Raw genomic sequence first — 15928 nt, 5'->3', positions numbered from 1 at the left:
GAGAGTGCTATAACATTCGGAGAACTTTGCATACGTTCTTTTACTTTGCCGGCTATGTTAGCGCATGCGCCTTTGAATACCTATGTTTGGGTTGAGTATGGAAAGAGACGCCATAATCGAGACTGTGCCTAATAATATGGTGCGCTGTATCATGCAGAAAATACGGTGTGTACATTGAAATTTTACATTTTCATTGTGCACACGCCCTTGATTAGATGGCTTCAACACCTGCGCTTAATTGACAATGGACGGGCACTCTAACAAGAGCCAATCAAGTTTGGCATGCTGGCAAAATGGGCCTATCGCAAGCAAGGGTGGAACTACACTCCCCCTTTATAAGGACAGGGGTTATGGGAAGAGGTGAGGTTGATGAATGCTGCCTGGACTGGACGTGTACCCTGAAGAAGAAGTGGAGTGAGAGCTGGTGGTTCATATATCTGAAGGTGCAAGTGGCAGAGGCCTTTGCTGATCCTTGGCCTGGCAGCAATGCTTGGAATGCCTTTCGATGCGAGTGGCAGAGGCTGGAGCTTCTGCCACAAAGGCGTGACATTCCCTGGCCAGTGAACTATTTTTGTCCCACCCTTCCCAGTGGGCAGCCTGTTTTATTTCTCCTTTTGTCCGTCGACAGGTGACCCTCATGTGTGGCCTCCGATCTGGAATGGTGGGAGAGGACTCGCTGGAACCTCGTCGATCGCCGACTGCATGGTGAGTGTTTTTAGCTTGGACTTTTAAATCTTTTAAGAGACGTTTACATGTGTTTTTATGAGTGACTTTTAGTTTTTAGGGTTGGATCTAATGTTGACCAACTGCTCTTCCTTGTGAATAACAAGGACTAAAAGGGGTGGTTGTGAGGGAAAGTTCCGCAGCTTGGCTGTCACTCAAATCCCCCTTCATGACAATGTGGTTAACATAAATAACTTGTGGTACGTTCTGCGGAGAACACACAACATCATAAAGGACACGACACACCCACAAAACGATCTGTTTGAAATGCTGCCATCAGGCAGATGCTGCAAGAACCTGAGGGCCAGGACAGCCAGACTGGCAAACAGCTTCTACCCACAAGCATTTCGGATTCTCAACAAAACCCTCACAAACTATTCGGCCTCTCACTGCATGCATGAAAAATATCTTGCACAAAAATGTTGCTCTACATGATATTCTGCACTACATTATAAGCACCATTGTCTCTGTTTTCTGCTATTTATTGATTTATTGCTATTTATTGCTCAATTATGGAATGTAGTCTGCTACACGGGAAGTGAACACAATAGGAATTTCATTGTGTGGTACAACTATACATATGACAATATATCTCTCTTGAATCTTGAATCAAAAAATTGTGTGTTAAAATCGTCAAAAATAAAGAAATAAATTAAAAAAAACATCCGCATTTTTCCCTAGGAGTGGGTTTGTCCAAAAGGGAGGCCAGCCCCTGGTCTTAACCAAGTTATTATTCAACTCTTGATAAGTCACAGCTGTCAATTAAAGGTCCTCCCATATCATAAAGCATGACACTTTGTTTCTCACCAGATAGTTTCATCATTTTTTCCTAATGTTGATGACTTATTTTGAGCAACAAAGACTGAATCCCAAAATGTGAGCTTTCCAGCCATTAACGAGTTGAGATTCCGCTGCTCAAAGGAGGATGGTGCCTCCAACCAATTACTTGCAAGACACCCACCGAGTCAGACAAAACGGCATGTGGCAAAGGGCTTTCATGTAAATGCCAAGGAACAAACTATCGCGAACCTTCAGCACTGGGTCGTGTTACCCCGAGGTGACAACGGTTCAAATTCGGCTCACGCAAAAATCAATGATCACTTGTGTTCGCGGTGCACAGATCAATGGTATTAAGAGTGATCAAACAGGGTGTCAAATCCCACCCTGCGGCAGGCCGTGTCCCACTCTCTCCGCTACAGCTACATTTAGCAGCGATCCCACTCCCAGTTTGAAGCACGGTGCCGTCTCCAGGGCACGGGCAGATAAATGTGTCGCCAGCCTGAGCAGTGGCAGTTAAGTAAGCGAGCGGCAGGAGAGGCAGCGGTTCATTTATGAATCATATTAGGATTTATGAGACAATGAAGCATGGAGGTGCTTTATTACGCTGCCACCAACATGGATGTCGCTCGGAATATTTCAACTCGTGTTTCCTACACATCGTTCGCATAACTATGAAACGGAGTCATTAAAGTTCGGGGAAAATTTCAGGAAAAGTCAACTTATTATTCAAGAAGGATTCGTTTCCACTCTTTTCTCATTTGAGTGGTTTAGGAAAAGGCTGAAAACAAAGAAGTTCCCACATGAGTTACTTTTAGTTTCCATCCATATTGGATGACTATAAGATGTTATTAACATGCAGGGCTGTGACCGAGTCCAATCAGGCGTGGAGACAAAATAGCACTTATCTCCGCAAGTCATGTGAAGGAATAAGGAACCAGAATCATACGTGTGCTTTGGGAGCCAAAGTGTGAAAAGTTATTTTGCCGCTTCACTGAAGCAGGATTGGATCAGGACTGCCTAACACGTGCAGAAAAGGGTTTCAGAAAGGTTAAAACGGGCCAGATCACTTTTTTATTATATATTTATTTGTTTGCAGGTCTTTTTGTGTGGTTTTGCATGCCTGTTAAACTACAAACATAGCTAGTAGATTCAAGTCACATTTTTGACAACTTTGACTCATATTTTAGAATGTCTTAAAAAGTCGACATGACTTTGAATTGGAGTTCTTGAGACTGCATGCCATTAACGACTATAGATGTCAAAGTTCCTTTTTCCATTGACAGCTATATAAGTCACACATCTATCTTAACCGGAGTAGCAAATTAAAAATAAACCAGGTTAAATACATATGTTTTTTCAATCAATCAATCAAATTTTATTTATATAGCCTCGAATCACCGAAGTCTCAAAGGGCTTCACAGATGAAAAGAGGTCATTTCGAGAATTCTTTTCGGTGTAAGGTACACAACAGCATCCCCTGTCAAAGCTCCTAGAAGGGGAAGGAAAAACTCAAAAACCTCAATTTGGGGAAAATCAGAAACCTTCAGAAGGGACCACAGGGGAGAGGAGTCCCCTTCCAGGCCCACAGGTTGAAGTGGATGCTGCATGTACCAAATACAGACAAATAGATACACATCACAGACAAATATAAGTACACAATAGAGATTACAGAAAACATATTGTGCTAATATAGTGCAATGACTTGACAGCAGGCAAAGTCATTGGGCAAGAACCTTCCCACAGTCCAACCAAGTCGACCGCAGACGCTCGATCTCTTAACTCGCGATGGATTTAATTCATTTTTACCAAATGGCACGGCAAAGGAATACAATGTAAAATGGCTTCCAAAAATTCTTCAAACGGGCGAATAACAGCCTGGTTGAGAGGGGAATCCTGCTATGTGATTCAGGTTACGAGAAGCGTGTCAAAGACGATGGATGGGCGAGCGAGGTGATGAACACGGGAGCGAGGGAGCACGGCCAGGTTGCTGAATCCTCCGCTGTGCTCACTATTGCAACGATTCATCAGCTGACCGGTGACAGGCGGGAAAAGTGCATCACCTCACACCACAGAAACAAACTGCACCCAGCCTGTGTCATTCATTGAACACTTTCAATGCATCCTCTGCTATTTTTTTTTCTTCTTCAGGCTGTTATTGTAATTGTGTGTAACTGTTACAGTTGCAGGGAAGCACACCCCAGTTTTCGACATGAATCCACAAAATTATCATCAAACTTTGATGATGTGCTCCACCCACGTCAGATGGCATCTTTGCAGCATCTGTCAAGGAAACATGCATCTCACTGGTGCTCATTTGAAAGGAATTCCCGAGTGGCAGTTCATCAAAGTACAGTATACCCAAAATGGCTGCTTCAAACCAAATTGGCTGACTTCCAGTGCAGAAAGTATTTACTTGATTCTATATGAAGCAAAAAGTACATACAGGAAATGCCTGTTGATCAGTAACAATCTACCGACAGTTTTTCAAACAACTTTGAGCTGAGGAATGTGATCGTATTTAACCCAATGTCTCTCGTTGTGAAAATTGAATGTTCCTCTGACCCTTGTAACAAGGAAACTAGCCAAAGGTGGAGCAGTTTTATTGGCATCATTATTAAACCCGTAATCCGAGCAATCTGACGCGTTGGTTCATGTAATGACACCTAATTACGTGGCCCCGTAAAATGCCAGCCCTCTCCCAGGTCAGCTTGTTGCAGTTTGCCATGCCGCAAACGCCTTCGTTTCATGTGTGCGCATGATACAAAAGGTAATTATTAGCTAGAGAGACTCTCATTAGAAATGTTGCGTATCAGACCAGTGCAGAGAGAGCGGGAACCAAATCTAATTACTGCCCTCTTTTCACCCGCCCCTCTGCGACATCAATACTCCATTATAGTGGCTTGCCTTCGGGGCGCAGGTTGGCTCGGACTCCGACTTGTGCGGTGTTGAGATTTACATGCAAACAAGCACGAGGCATGAAGCCATTAAATTATGTGTTCTGGAAAAATTCAATATCTACAAAAGCTGAGAGTACGATGCACCCTATTTGTTTTTTCTCATATTTCATGATAAAAGTGTGGGGATACCAGGTAGCTAATTATCGCCTCTTTTTCATTTGAACTGTAACATCATCCAATGTTCCAGAATGTGTTTTACAATAGTGCTTTAGAATAGTGCTTCTCAACTTTTGTCACCCTTAACTGTTTTTTTCTATTGTCACAAAATTAAAAGAAAAGAGAAGGCTAAGCTAGCTAGATAGTGTAGTAGGGACACCTGGTTACTCTAAGTCTAAGCTATCTAGATACGCGAGCTAGCTGGCTATGCTAGTTAAATAGATAGATAGTGTAGCATTGAGGGGTCCCAAAGAAAGAATTACATCAATCTGAGCCAGATAAAAGTGCAGACATACAAAAGAAACAATACAGTTCAAAAATAGTCGGAGAAAACATGTCTTTTATGTTTAACCGGGTGTCAATGGTCGTATTAGTTATTATTAATTTTGCTATTAAATAAATTCCATTTGCAAGAATTTAGGAATGAATGCATGGTGCTGTTTTGAACCTCTACCTGTTTTGACCATCTAAAGTAATTTTTAGCCTCCTCATGTTTGTTTTTTTTAATGCTTTTTGTTAGATACAAGTAGCTCAATGGCCCAAATCAGGTCGAAATTGATGGCAAGGGGTTACACATACTGTACAGTAAAGATACACCTTTGATATTCAAAGAGTCTTCCAGATCATCTTACCTTAGAAACTGATGATAAACATTAATTCATAGACAAAAACAAGTACATTTATTTCAATGGGGAATATTGTTTCAGTTTGGGTTTTTAATTTTGGTCAAGGTCTGACTTTTTGGGAGAGATTTATTATAAACCTGAGTTTCAGCTACATGTTGGTGATGTCATAAATCAAGGAACCAGTGGAAAGTGAAAACTGCAGTTCGCTCTAGAGGAAATACTTTTGTGAAAAGTCGTCGCAACAATTTAATGTCTTAACATTTCAGTTCAAAAATTCTCGCAAGAATCTTACATACACATTTCAGACAATCAGGGTATCCAATTTAGTGCTGATCCAAATTAGCATTGTTCAGCCTTGCTGAAGGACTCTGCTCTACTGAGTTCCGTTTCAGTGATTCTTGCAGTCGTTAAAAAGAAGAAAAGAGCCAACTCCGAGAGGACTCGGGCTGCCAACTGCAAAGAGAAACTTCAATCTTTGCCAAGCACTTTTGTCGCCTGATGGAGAAGTTGCAAATGAGAAATGGAGGGCGAAGACTGTGGGAGGCATCAAGAGTTTGGCTGGCATCTCGGCTGCACTCCCACTCACGACTCGAGTGGAGCGACGACAGGTGGGCGTTTTCCCGGGGAGGGCGGCAGACTCAGTGAGGCAGGTAAAAAAAAAAAAAAAAAAAAAGAATGCGAGGAAAGGTGCGAGATATAATTCAGCGCCGGAGACGGCAGGCGAAAGAGGGAAGGGCTCGGCGTGGGATGGATTTATTACATCCGCTTCCATCAGGGTGTGTAATGATGCTGAAAGGCTGCGTCCCACCACTGTTGGTCGCGATGCTGGTGGGAGTTAAATTAAACAGGCCGTCAGCCATTGTTCGCCATCAATAGCCACTTTACCACTGCCTGAAAAAAAAAAACATGTCTTTTTTTTTCCCCCGCTTTCTCTCTATGTCACAATTCTATATGAACGGCACTGACAGCTAATGGGGGGGGGGGCAACACTGTAGTGATGTGGTTTTGTAATAATATTAAATCTTTAGGCACCTTAACATTTGGTGAGTGTTTAAACCCTTAAGGACCATAAATGGTCCCTGTCATATGATACGATAATACAGTATACTTTTTTTTTTTTTTTACTTTGAACACATCAAATCTTTTCAACAATTTGCTGTCTATGAGATATAAAGATTGCAAAAAAGGTTTTGTGTTTATGGTTTATGCTCTTTTTGTCAAGAAACAGTATAAACTGTGTTAAAACATGTGTTATTTTACCGCCAAAAATGTCCAAATGGAATAATTGAGATGGTTGTATTACAACCTTTGGTCAGTCGATAATTTGTAACAAATCTGATGTTAATGCATTCCTTTTTTTGGAGCAGTGAGAGAGTTTCCACATGGGCCCACAAATGGGCCCTATTATAAAAGTGTTTAAATAATTAATACAATAATTTTTTTTTTACTTTAAACACATAAAATCTTATCACTAAGATCAGATGTACCTATAGATACTAAGTTAGTATTACTTTTTATTTCTTGTTTTATGCTGGTTTTCTCCCAATAACACCTGCTCTTTTCAAGCAACAAACACAAAATATGTATTATCCCCCCCCAAAAAAAAAGTTTCAAAGTGAAATAATTGATTATGTTAAGGCCTTTGATACTTCAATAATTCATAACATCACTGATTTTAATGCATTGGGCGGGGGGAGCAATGACATTTTTTAAATCAAAATTTAATTAGAACAAAATACAGAAAATGTATTTAACTTTTTATCGTTTGTTTACAAGCAGCTAAATCTCTGCAACGTCTGCCCGCAAACAGATATATTTTAAGCTATCTACACAGGAAAAAGAATAATTGAATTTCTTATGTTAGATGCGCTACGCGGTATATATTCTTTTCTCGAACCAAAAAAAGAGTCAATGTATGCAGGGTTTGTTGTTGCTGCGCTCGATTATTTACTGTTGTTTTCAGAACCTTATTCACTGATAAGACCTTAGGGCTCAGTGGAAAATGGGCCCCATGTGAATTATGCAAGCCGGCAGCCATTGAGATCAATAGAGGCGCTGTAAGTCCAGCCTGCTCTACATATTGAATCGCTTGCCCGTGTTGTTGGTGCTTTAATTCTTTGTGTTACAGCAGCCATATATTAGATATGTGCATCTTAAACACCTCTCAGACTGATTCTCTCGACTTCAAGCCAGTGTTTCACACTTTGAGGACACGCTTTGCAGTAGAGCAACATGGCTTGCAGAGCGGTTGACTTGCAAGTTTGTTTTCTTCTTAATTTTTTTTTCCCATTGAATTTCATGTAATGTAAAGCAATTCAGTTGAGGCTTAAATATGTGTATTAACTGTACCGCTCATGGTTTACGCATCATTTTCACATCTTTTTCGAGTCCAGACATGACATTCCCAGGTACTAAATTACATTTTTTTTCCCCAAAATATCAACCACAGACAAAATAATTACTTTTTAACTCATTCAATGCCAGTGACGTATTTTCACGTTTTTAGGAGTCCAGAAAGTCAATCCCAGATACTTAAGTATTGATTTAATACTTAAGTATCTGGTTATCTAGTTATCATTAAATTATATTACCTGGGGGGTGGCACTCCACTGGAGGCTGCCATGTCTATTATACGTAGCTACGGACAATGGTAAATGCAGCACCTCCTGCTGTCCATAATCAAAAACGGCCTAAATCTTACACATTGTCCCTCTAATGTCCTTGAGTATCAATTAAATCCTTAAATATCTGGGATTTAATGTCCAGACTTTAAAAAAAAACTTGAAAATACATCCCTGGCACTGAATGAGTTAATACAGAAAATGAGAAATTACATTAATATCAAGTTACTGCCTTACAAAAATAAAGTTTGCTGATGTATAATGTTAAGTTCTAAAAAGAAGCATGAATGACCAAATGTGTGTAATTAGCCTGAATTGCATTGACTATTTACAACATAAGAAAATAACAACAGAAGCTTATCCGATGTCATGAACCAATCAGCTCCTTCCTGTGAGCACAACAGTCAATCATCTCCATGTGTATATCGACTCAGCTCCTCCCTTTATACCACTGCGTAAAAAAGTCAAACACAAGATATTAGTGACTGGATGGGAATTTCAAATTATTTTCTAATTGATTTAAATCTCTCTTTGTAAAAGTAAGTGCTTTATAAGTTGTTCCATATTTTTATGGTCACGCCTGCATGGGGTCATTTTTTCTTTTGCAGCAGCAGCAGCAGTACTACAGCTTTGCAAAGGATGAAAGCACTGGAGCCTATTATGGGTCAAACATGGTCTCTTTCTTTTATAGAGCCTTTTAAAATGTGCTCATGTGTGCTCCACTTTTATTTTATTTCATCCACGGCCTCGGGGCAGGTCACCGCTGACGAGGTTGAGTGCGGTGACGCGGAAGTCCTCCAAATCCGAGAGATGATTTTGCCGGCAAAGTGAATTGGATGCTGGTTTTCTTGAAAGCGGCGTTTTGTGTTAATGGTGCATCACGTGATTCGTGCTTGCACAGATGGAGACTTGACTGTTGGATCTCAAATAGGAAGGACATTTTGTGAATAGACACTGGAAATGTTGGATAGTGATGTAGACAAGGTTTTTCATCGTGGTCTTCCTTGGAGTTCTGAGTTCCTGGGTTTGGTCCAATTTGCTATTTCCTTCACTGAGGCATTTCTAAGCATTATTCTGTGCTCTCAAATCACAGATGTCAGATAAACATGACTTGAGAGAAAACTTGAACACAGAAGATATTTGTTACCTTTCCTACACCACCTGTACACAAGTAAATACACTCCAACCTTATCCACATCTTTTATTTTCATTTTAATTACGGAGTTGAGGAGGAGAGATTTTGCACCAAGCTTTACAATAGAACTTGTCAAAGTAGCGTAAATATGTGTTTGGGAGCAACATCTGGACAATCAATGTTACTAGTCAATCATTTATCCATGAGGGGAATTATAGTTATGAATCCATGTGGACTGATTTGATATGAGAAATGGATGTTCATGAGAGTGGTGTATTGATACTGTTTTGAATTTTAATGTCAATAAAACACTTGTTTTTGACCCCTTTAGACACTGTTGGAATAGATTTAGCACCTGCGAGCCTTGTGAGGATGAGAGGTCAAGATGATGGATGGATGGATGGATGGATGGATGGATGGATGGATGGATGGATGGATGGATGGATGGATGGATGGATGGATGGATGGATGGATGGATGGATGGACGGAAAGAGGGACGTTTCATGGCCGGCCAGCATTGAACGTCACAAAGGGGGTGAGGCAGCCATACGGTGAGAGGTACAGCTTCAGTAAACAAGATGTTTCACAACCAGGTTAGAAAATAACTGCAGTATAAAATTCACATTTAATCGGAAATTAAATCCCCAATGTGCCAAATGTAATTCATATGCAATCTTTCATTGTGGATTGTTTAAAATATCATGATATAGGCTCTTCAAATGAATATTTTTTTCTGTTAACTATACTTGTGTAGTATACTGGGGTGACTAAACATTTAACACGATACATTTTACTACAATGTGGCCCACAGAGCAAATGAGTTGGACACCGCTGTCTGAAAGCTATTTTTAGCTGAATATGTTTCCTACGTATATGCAAGCTAGGAGGGAGCAATTTCTACCATTAATTGCTTCTCTTTGACAGAAGTCTGCACCCTCTGAGTGCTTTTGTTCTCCTATTAGGTCCAGGTGGGAGAAAGTAAAGAAGGGGTAATGGGGCTTCTATGTTTGGCGTGAATTGTGAAGATGAGACTTCACACACACACAGATGAGCAAGCAAACAAGAAGAGAAGAAGCTTCTTGGTTTTAAATGAGACCATAGTGGATTCCATTCTAATTTCCTTCTCTTCCATTTTATCCCGGTTTGTGCCGACTGAAGCCTAATGATGTCCCGGGTGACGTGCCGGCCGCCGCTCGTGGCTGCGCAGTCGCGTGCACGTAGGCGCCAAGCAGCTGTTCGCTTTGGCCAGCTGAGTCTATCTGACTTGAAGGGGGCGCGTGCGGGGCAGATTGTGGGGAGGAAGCGACAACGCTACATCTACCTTTTGTGCCGTTTTTCTGCCACCATCTCCAGACGGGAGGCATTAGGCTGCTTCATTATCTGCTCGGCTGCAGATTTGTATGAGGAAGCATCAGCGCTTTCACGAGGCCGTCACGCCCCGCCGGTGTACGTCGTAATCCGACATCTGCGACAAAAAAAAAAAAAAAAACGGTGGATTAGAGAACAACGGCAGCCAACAACCGAGTTTCATACAACCATGTTCTATTCTTTTCAAATCGATGTCAACGGGGTAGAGTGTACAAACCAAGTCACGTGCTTTAATAGCACAAAGGATTGGCACAAAATTCCCAGGATGATTTGAGTTTATTGTTTGCCGTTAATATCTTTTTATGTCATTTGTTTTAGCGGTTCCCTTTGGGGCCTGGCCAATTAAATCGACTGATTATGGCCCTTCAAACATCAGCCAAAAATAATCGTCCAAATTCCGGATTTTTTTGTTTTTTACCTCGATGTACACCAACCAGCAAGTGTCTACAAGTATCACTGTTCATGACACAATCCATGCCATAACCATGTATCATACTGTATGTCATGAAATTTGCTGATAAGACTATTCAGCAGACCTGTCAGTCAAAACAAAGCAAATCTTCATTTTTAAAAGGAATGATTAGATGAGCAATGCAAGGAAGACATTGACCTGATGTCACTACTTTCCACACAAGTTTGTTTAAAACAAATATTACAAAATCCAAAAATACATAGTGAATCAAAAGTAAGCATAAATGTGTTGAATATGATACCCATATAAGTACTAGTAACACAAACACATGACAAGAATGAATGTCCTTTGAACTTCATTGATTGCTCCATGCAATGCATTTTGTGATTCAAACTTTTTTTTAAAGATTTTTTGTTGAAACTCACTATTTGGGGGGAATAGGCTGGCCCATGAATAGTGAAAATCTGCATACAATTGTCATCTATTGAAATGCATTGAGAGGATCAAACGCTATTAAATTTATTATATTTGTTTTCATTAATCTGCTAATTAATTAGTAACCAGCCAAAAAAAGTATGTCAGCATGTATTTTTTTCTTTTACATGCCCTAGCTAACAGTGCTGTTTGTATATTGCATATTAAGTTGAAGGACCCCTAAATGCGCTTTGTGCAGCAGCCACACATATTGTCCATACCGAAAACTCCTCTACACTGATGGCAATACAAAGTTAGCATTTGGCCTATGACACTTTGCAAATGAGTTAACAAGTATGACGATGAAGAATCACGGAGAAACAAGCAAATACTGCCTCATCAATGAGATTGACATACTCCCCAGTCAACAATATATTATATCTAAATCCTTGACGTTGAGGCACTTTCAAAAATGTGCGCCTGATGGGCTTATCTCCAATCAAGACCCTAAACCGGTGGTTCTTGACCTGAGCTCGATCGAACCCTAGGGGTTCGGTGAGTCGTTCTCAGGGGTTCGGTGGAGCCTCCGCCGCAGAGGTCCACCCCTCAGTCTAGTCTGCAGTTAGTGTGTATGGCGTTATATTTGTGCCACAATTACAAGCGCGCAAAAAAAAAATTTGAGCGGAGAAAATCAAACTGAGCGAGCGAAAACAGATTTTGAGCACAAGAAAAAAAACTATTGAGCGCGTAATAATAAGAGTTTAAGCATGCGCCGATGGATTTTGAACACTGAAAAAGAAATTGCTCACTCAAAATTCCTTTTTGCTCGCTCGGGATAGCCCTCTGTCGCTCAACATCTCACTCTCGCTCGCGATACTCCTCCCTCCCTCGCTCAACATCGCGTTTGCTCAACATCGAGCTCTCGCTCGCTCGAGTCGTCCTCTGCGCTCGCTCAATTCAGCTCACACGTTACGTTTGTGCCACAAAACCAGCCAATCGGAGCTTGTAAAAGCACTTTGATTGACAGCTTGGTATCCAATGAGATTGCTTGTACGCTATCCGTTGACGCACTCTCGTTTGCCCTGTGTTCACCCGGAAAGGGCAAACGAGAGTGCGTCAACACGGCCTTGGGCTGGAGAATTACTTTTAATACTATTATTATTACTGTATTGTATCATTTGACAGATATACCTTGTTAGTTTTTGTACTTTAATAATATAAGCCCACCTCCTCCTGCCCATGTCGATGTGACGCACTCTCGTTTGCTCGTTCTGGGTGAAAACAACAAGCAATCTGATTGGATACAAACCTGTCAATCAATGTGCTTTTACAAGCACCGATTGGCTGGTTTTGTGACACAAACGTAACGTGTGTGCAGAACTGAGCGAGCGCAGAGGACGACTCGAGCGAGCGAGAGCTCAATGTTGAGCAAACGCGATGTTGAGTGAGGGAGGGAGGAGTATCGCGAGCGAGAGCGAGATGTTGAGCGTGAGAATGCTATTGCGAGCGAGCAAAATGGAATTTTGAGCGAGAAAGTTCTTTTCAATAACTTTTTTCTGCGCTCAAAATCTGTTTTCGCTCGCTCAGTTAGATTTTCTCCGCTCAATTTTTTTTCCGCACGCTCGTAATTGTGGCACAAATCTAACGCCATATTAGTGGGCACAGTCATTGAAAGCGTCCTGCTCTGAGATTTCCTGCTGGTCCGCTTTGAGGTCGCTGGTTTATGCAGCAGAGTGATACCTCTCCGTTAGACCGCTTTGAGAGCGCTGGATCAGCAGCAGAATGACACCTCCTTCTCAATCGGGACCACACACCGGAATTAGTCCGTTATCTCCAAAGCACCGATCCAGGCAAATGAGCTCCTGCGGCCGGCGATCTAAAGGGTCGATCGCCGTACGGACTCACAACGTGACGGCGGGGAACTGGTACTTTTACCCACGGTGATGACACGTTGTAAAACAGCTATAAAGGAGTGTGCGCACTGCCAGTGTATTACTTCCTTTTTATTTCGTGCACCAGGAAAAAAAAAACCATAGGCTACAGTATTTTATTTTTTACTAAAGAAGGGTTCGGTGAATGAGCATATGAAACTGGTGGGGTTCGGTGCCTCCAACAAGGTTAAGAACCACTGCCCTAAACCTTTGTTTTGCAGGGATTAAAAGGTAGGGAGTATTTAAACTTTAATGTTTTCAGATAGGCCACTTTTGCCTACAGGAATCAGACTAACATGCTTGATGTGCTTGGTAAGCGCAGTAGTGTGCCAATAGCATTTGTATTGTTGTGCGCTGATCTGGGACCAGGCCATTAAGACACTTACTGGCACGAAAAACTTGCCGGGCTGTTTATTGTTTGACTGTACATCAGTTTAAACTAAAACCTCAATGGAGAAATGTCATATTTTAAAATACGAATCGTTAATTAATTTGGGGGAAACTTTGTATTTGCAATGTGAAGTGTAATTGCAATTAAATAAAATTCAGCATCATTTTTTTTTTTTAGTATTTCAGGAGCTTTGATGCACTGGGTCAGTGGTTCTCAACCTTTTTTAAGGGATGTACTACCTGTGAAATATATTTTTCAGCATAGTACGCCTTAACCAGTCAGTGCAAAGAATTTTGGGGTTTAAAAAAAAATTAAAACATGCCATCAGTGTTGGATTTATTAAGCTTTAGACCCTTTCAAACTTCATTTGTATTGGTCCACAAAGAATAATCAACCTAAAATGTCCTCTTTTGTATCATAGAAGAAATCTGTTGTCAAAAAGAAATAACTTAATTATCAATAAATATTTTTCCATTAAAAAAAATAAACAAGAGTTGTTCTAATTCAAGTACCGGTACCCCCAGAGGTATAAATACCCTAATTTGAAAACCACTGCACTAGGTTATGTTTTTTCTTGTTAAGACTGTGACTTGCATAAACACTGGAAAAACAAAAGTAGGTAAAAGAAGTTGAAAGTTGTTTTTTTTTCTTTTGTTAATGTTAAAAAGGATCCAGTCTTAGGCATACTTATACAATTGTTCTTGATAATATTATTAAAGTCACTGCAGCAAATAGGAGGGTGCAAAAGGTTTTCTCTTTCCTGGGGGAGGGGGGGGGGGGGGGGGGGGGGTCTTTGCAAAATATAATTGAGAAGGATTGGATTAATTACCAAGCCTTGGAAATTTAAATTAGATGAGCTTCATTGTGGAAAGCAAGATTTATCTACCACAAGATTTTTGGTGCCATGTGCTTTCCAGATCATTTATTTTTGTTGAAATCATTTGGAAGTACGCACTCTTCTTGTTTGACTGTATTCCAGCATAACACACACACACACACATACACACACAATGTCTTTTCATTGCTGGTGAAAGCCATTCTTCTCCCTGAAATAAAGCTCAACCTTCAACTATAATTGAATTTATCTGGTTTTCATACATCTTTCTATCTACAATTTTCAACATTTGGGCAGAAATTGGTGTTAGTAAAAGTTCAGGACTGGTGTTGCAATTCATAAATCCAAAGTATACAATTTATCCCATTTAGGTAATCTACCCTGTAGTCCAACACATCTTCCTGAGCATCTCTGCCACTTCCGATTTCAATATCATCCTGATGACAGCCACATCTTCAAAATGAGTCATCTTGATGAGCGCCTTGTTTGGAAAAGAGAGAGAGGCTTGAAATACAACTTTTCTGACACAACTTGTACATTACCAGACTGTGAAAAATCAAACATTTTCAACTGTCAATCAAAGTTGAGCAATATCATTTGGAGCACTAATTGGTTTATGAATCTTACAAGCTCCTGAAACAAATGTGACATGAGTGCATCCTAATGATTAGTGGCGTATGTGTGGTTTTGTGTGTGTGTGTGTGTGTGTGGATAAATAAAAAGTTCAACTAGTGTCCCAGTTACTTAGAATAACTCAAAAGAGCACAAGTGCTCTCACAGGAGCCGCTTTCTTCTAAAAATTGCCAAGTCGTCAAGGTTGCGCGCTCCAGAGGGTCCCGTGCTAATGTTGTGATGTGCCTTTAAATGGTAATTAGTTCGTTATCGGTGCGGGCATGCCAACAACGTAAAATCAGCTGATTTGCTGATGTGCTTTATAGTTACAGTCCGCATGTTTGGCTATAAAGGAATATTTGTTTGTATAAGGAAAACACTAATCTCATTGGAATTACTGTATTAGAAATGAGTCATGCGTCTCCATTAAATTTAAATTCACAGGCAAGGCTCTAAGTATCATAAGTAAAGAAATGTCAGAACACGATTTCCTGTGATGCACATGACTTTTCCTGTGTAACCCTGTCGACAAGTTTAACTGAGTTCCTTTCAAAGCTGTTGTTTTTTTACAAAACACATCTAAGCCTGTTCTCTAAATAGACTTCTGAATGAGCAACGCAGTGACAAGGTGATGATGATCTGTGACCAGGTGTTGTAGATTTGAGTACGGCTGAGGAAATGCTAAGTGAAAATCTACACTTTCACTCTACAATTAGTTGGGATAAAAATAACCCAAAAAATGACACTTCCCAATACTTAGGTCATTTTGACCCAACTTTTTTGGTTATTTTGCACAAAACCCCCCAAAATTGGTTATTCTGTAAAAGACAACCTTAAAAATGGAGTTGTTTTGGGGGTCAAACACTGGCTCATCCTTTTTGATCCATAATTGAGTTATTTTATAAAGTGTAGATAGTTTCTTCTTCTTTTTACTGTGTTTCTAAGATTCCTTTGTTATTATCCTTTC

The 15928-nt window shown here is 40.5% G+C and overlaps 1 long non-coding RNA gene across 1 annotated transcript; it reads left to right on the top strand.

Annotated features, from left to right (window-relative positions):
• Positions 1 to 381: 381 nt before the first annotated feature.
• On the top strand, positions 382 to 4910 carry LOC148406630 (uncharacterized). The gene is made up of 3 exons (XR_015864026.1): positions 382 to 556; positions 629 to 705; positions 3413 to 4910. It is a non-coding gene; the product is annotated as an uncharacterized LOC148406630 (long non-coding RNA).
• Positions 4911 to 15928: the final 11018 nt, after the last annotated feature.

The sequence above is a fragment of the Hippichthys cyanospilos genome, chromosome 21 (genome assembly GCF_059441005.1).
Source record: "Hippichthys cyanospilos isolate Australia breed blue-spotted pipefish chromosome 21, RoL_Hcya_1.0, whole genome shotgun sequence".
In the NCBI taxonomy this organism is placed as follows: domain Eukaryota; kingdom Metazoa; phylum Chordata; class Actinopteri; order Syngnathiformes; family Syngnathidae; genus Hippichthys; species Hippichthys cyanospilos.
The sequence above is the reverse complement of the archived record's forward strand: the minus strand, read 5'-3'. Positions and strand labels throughout refer to the sequence as shown.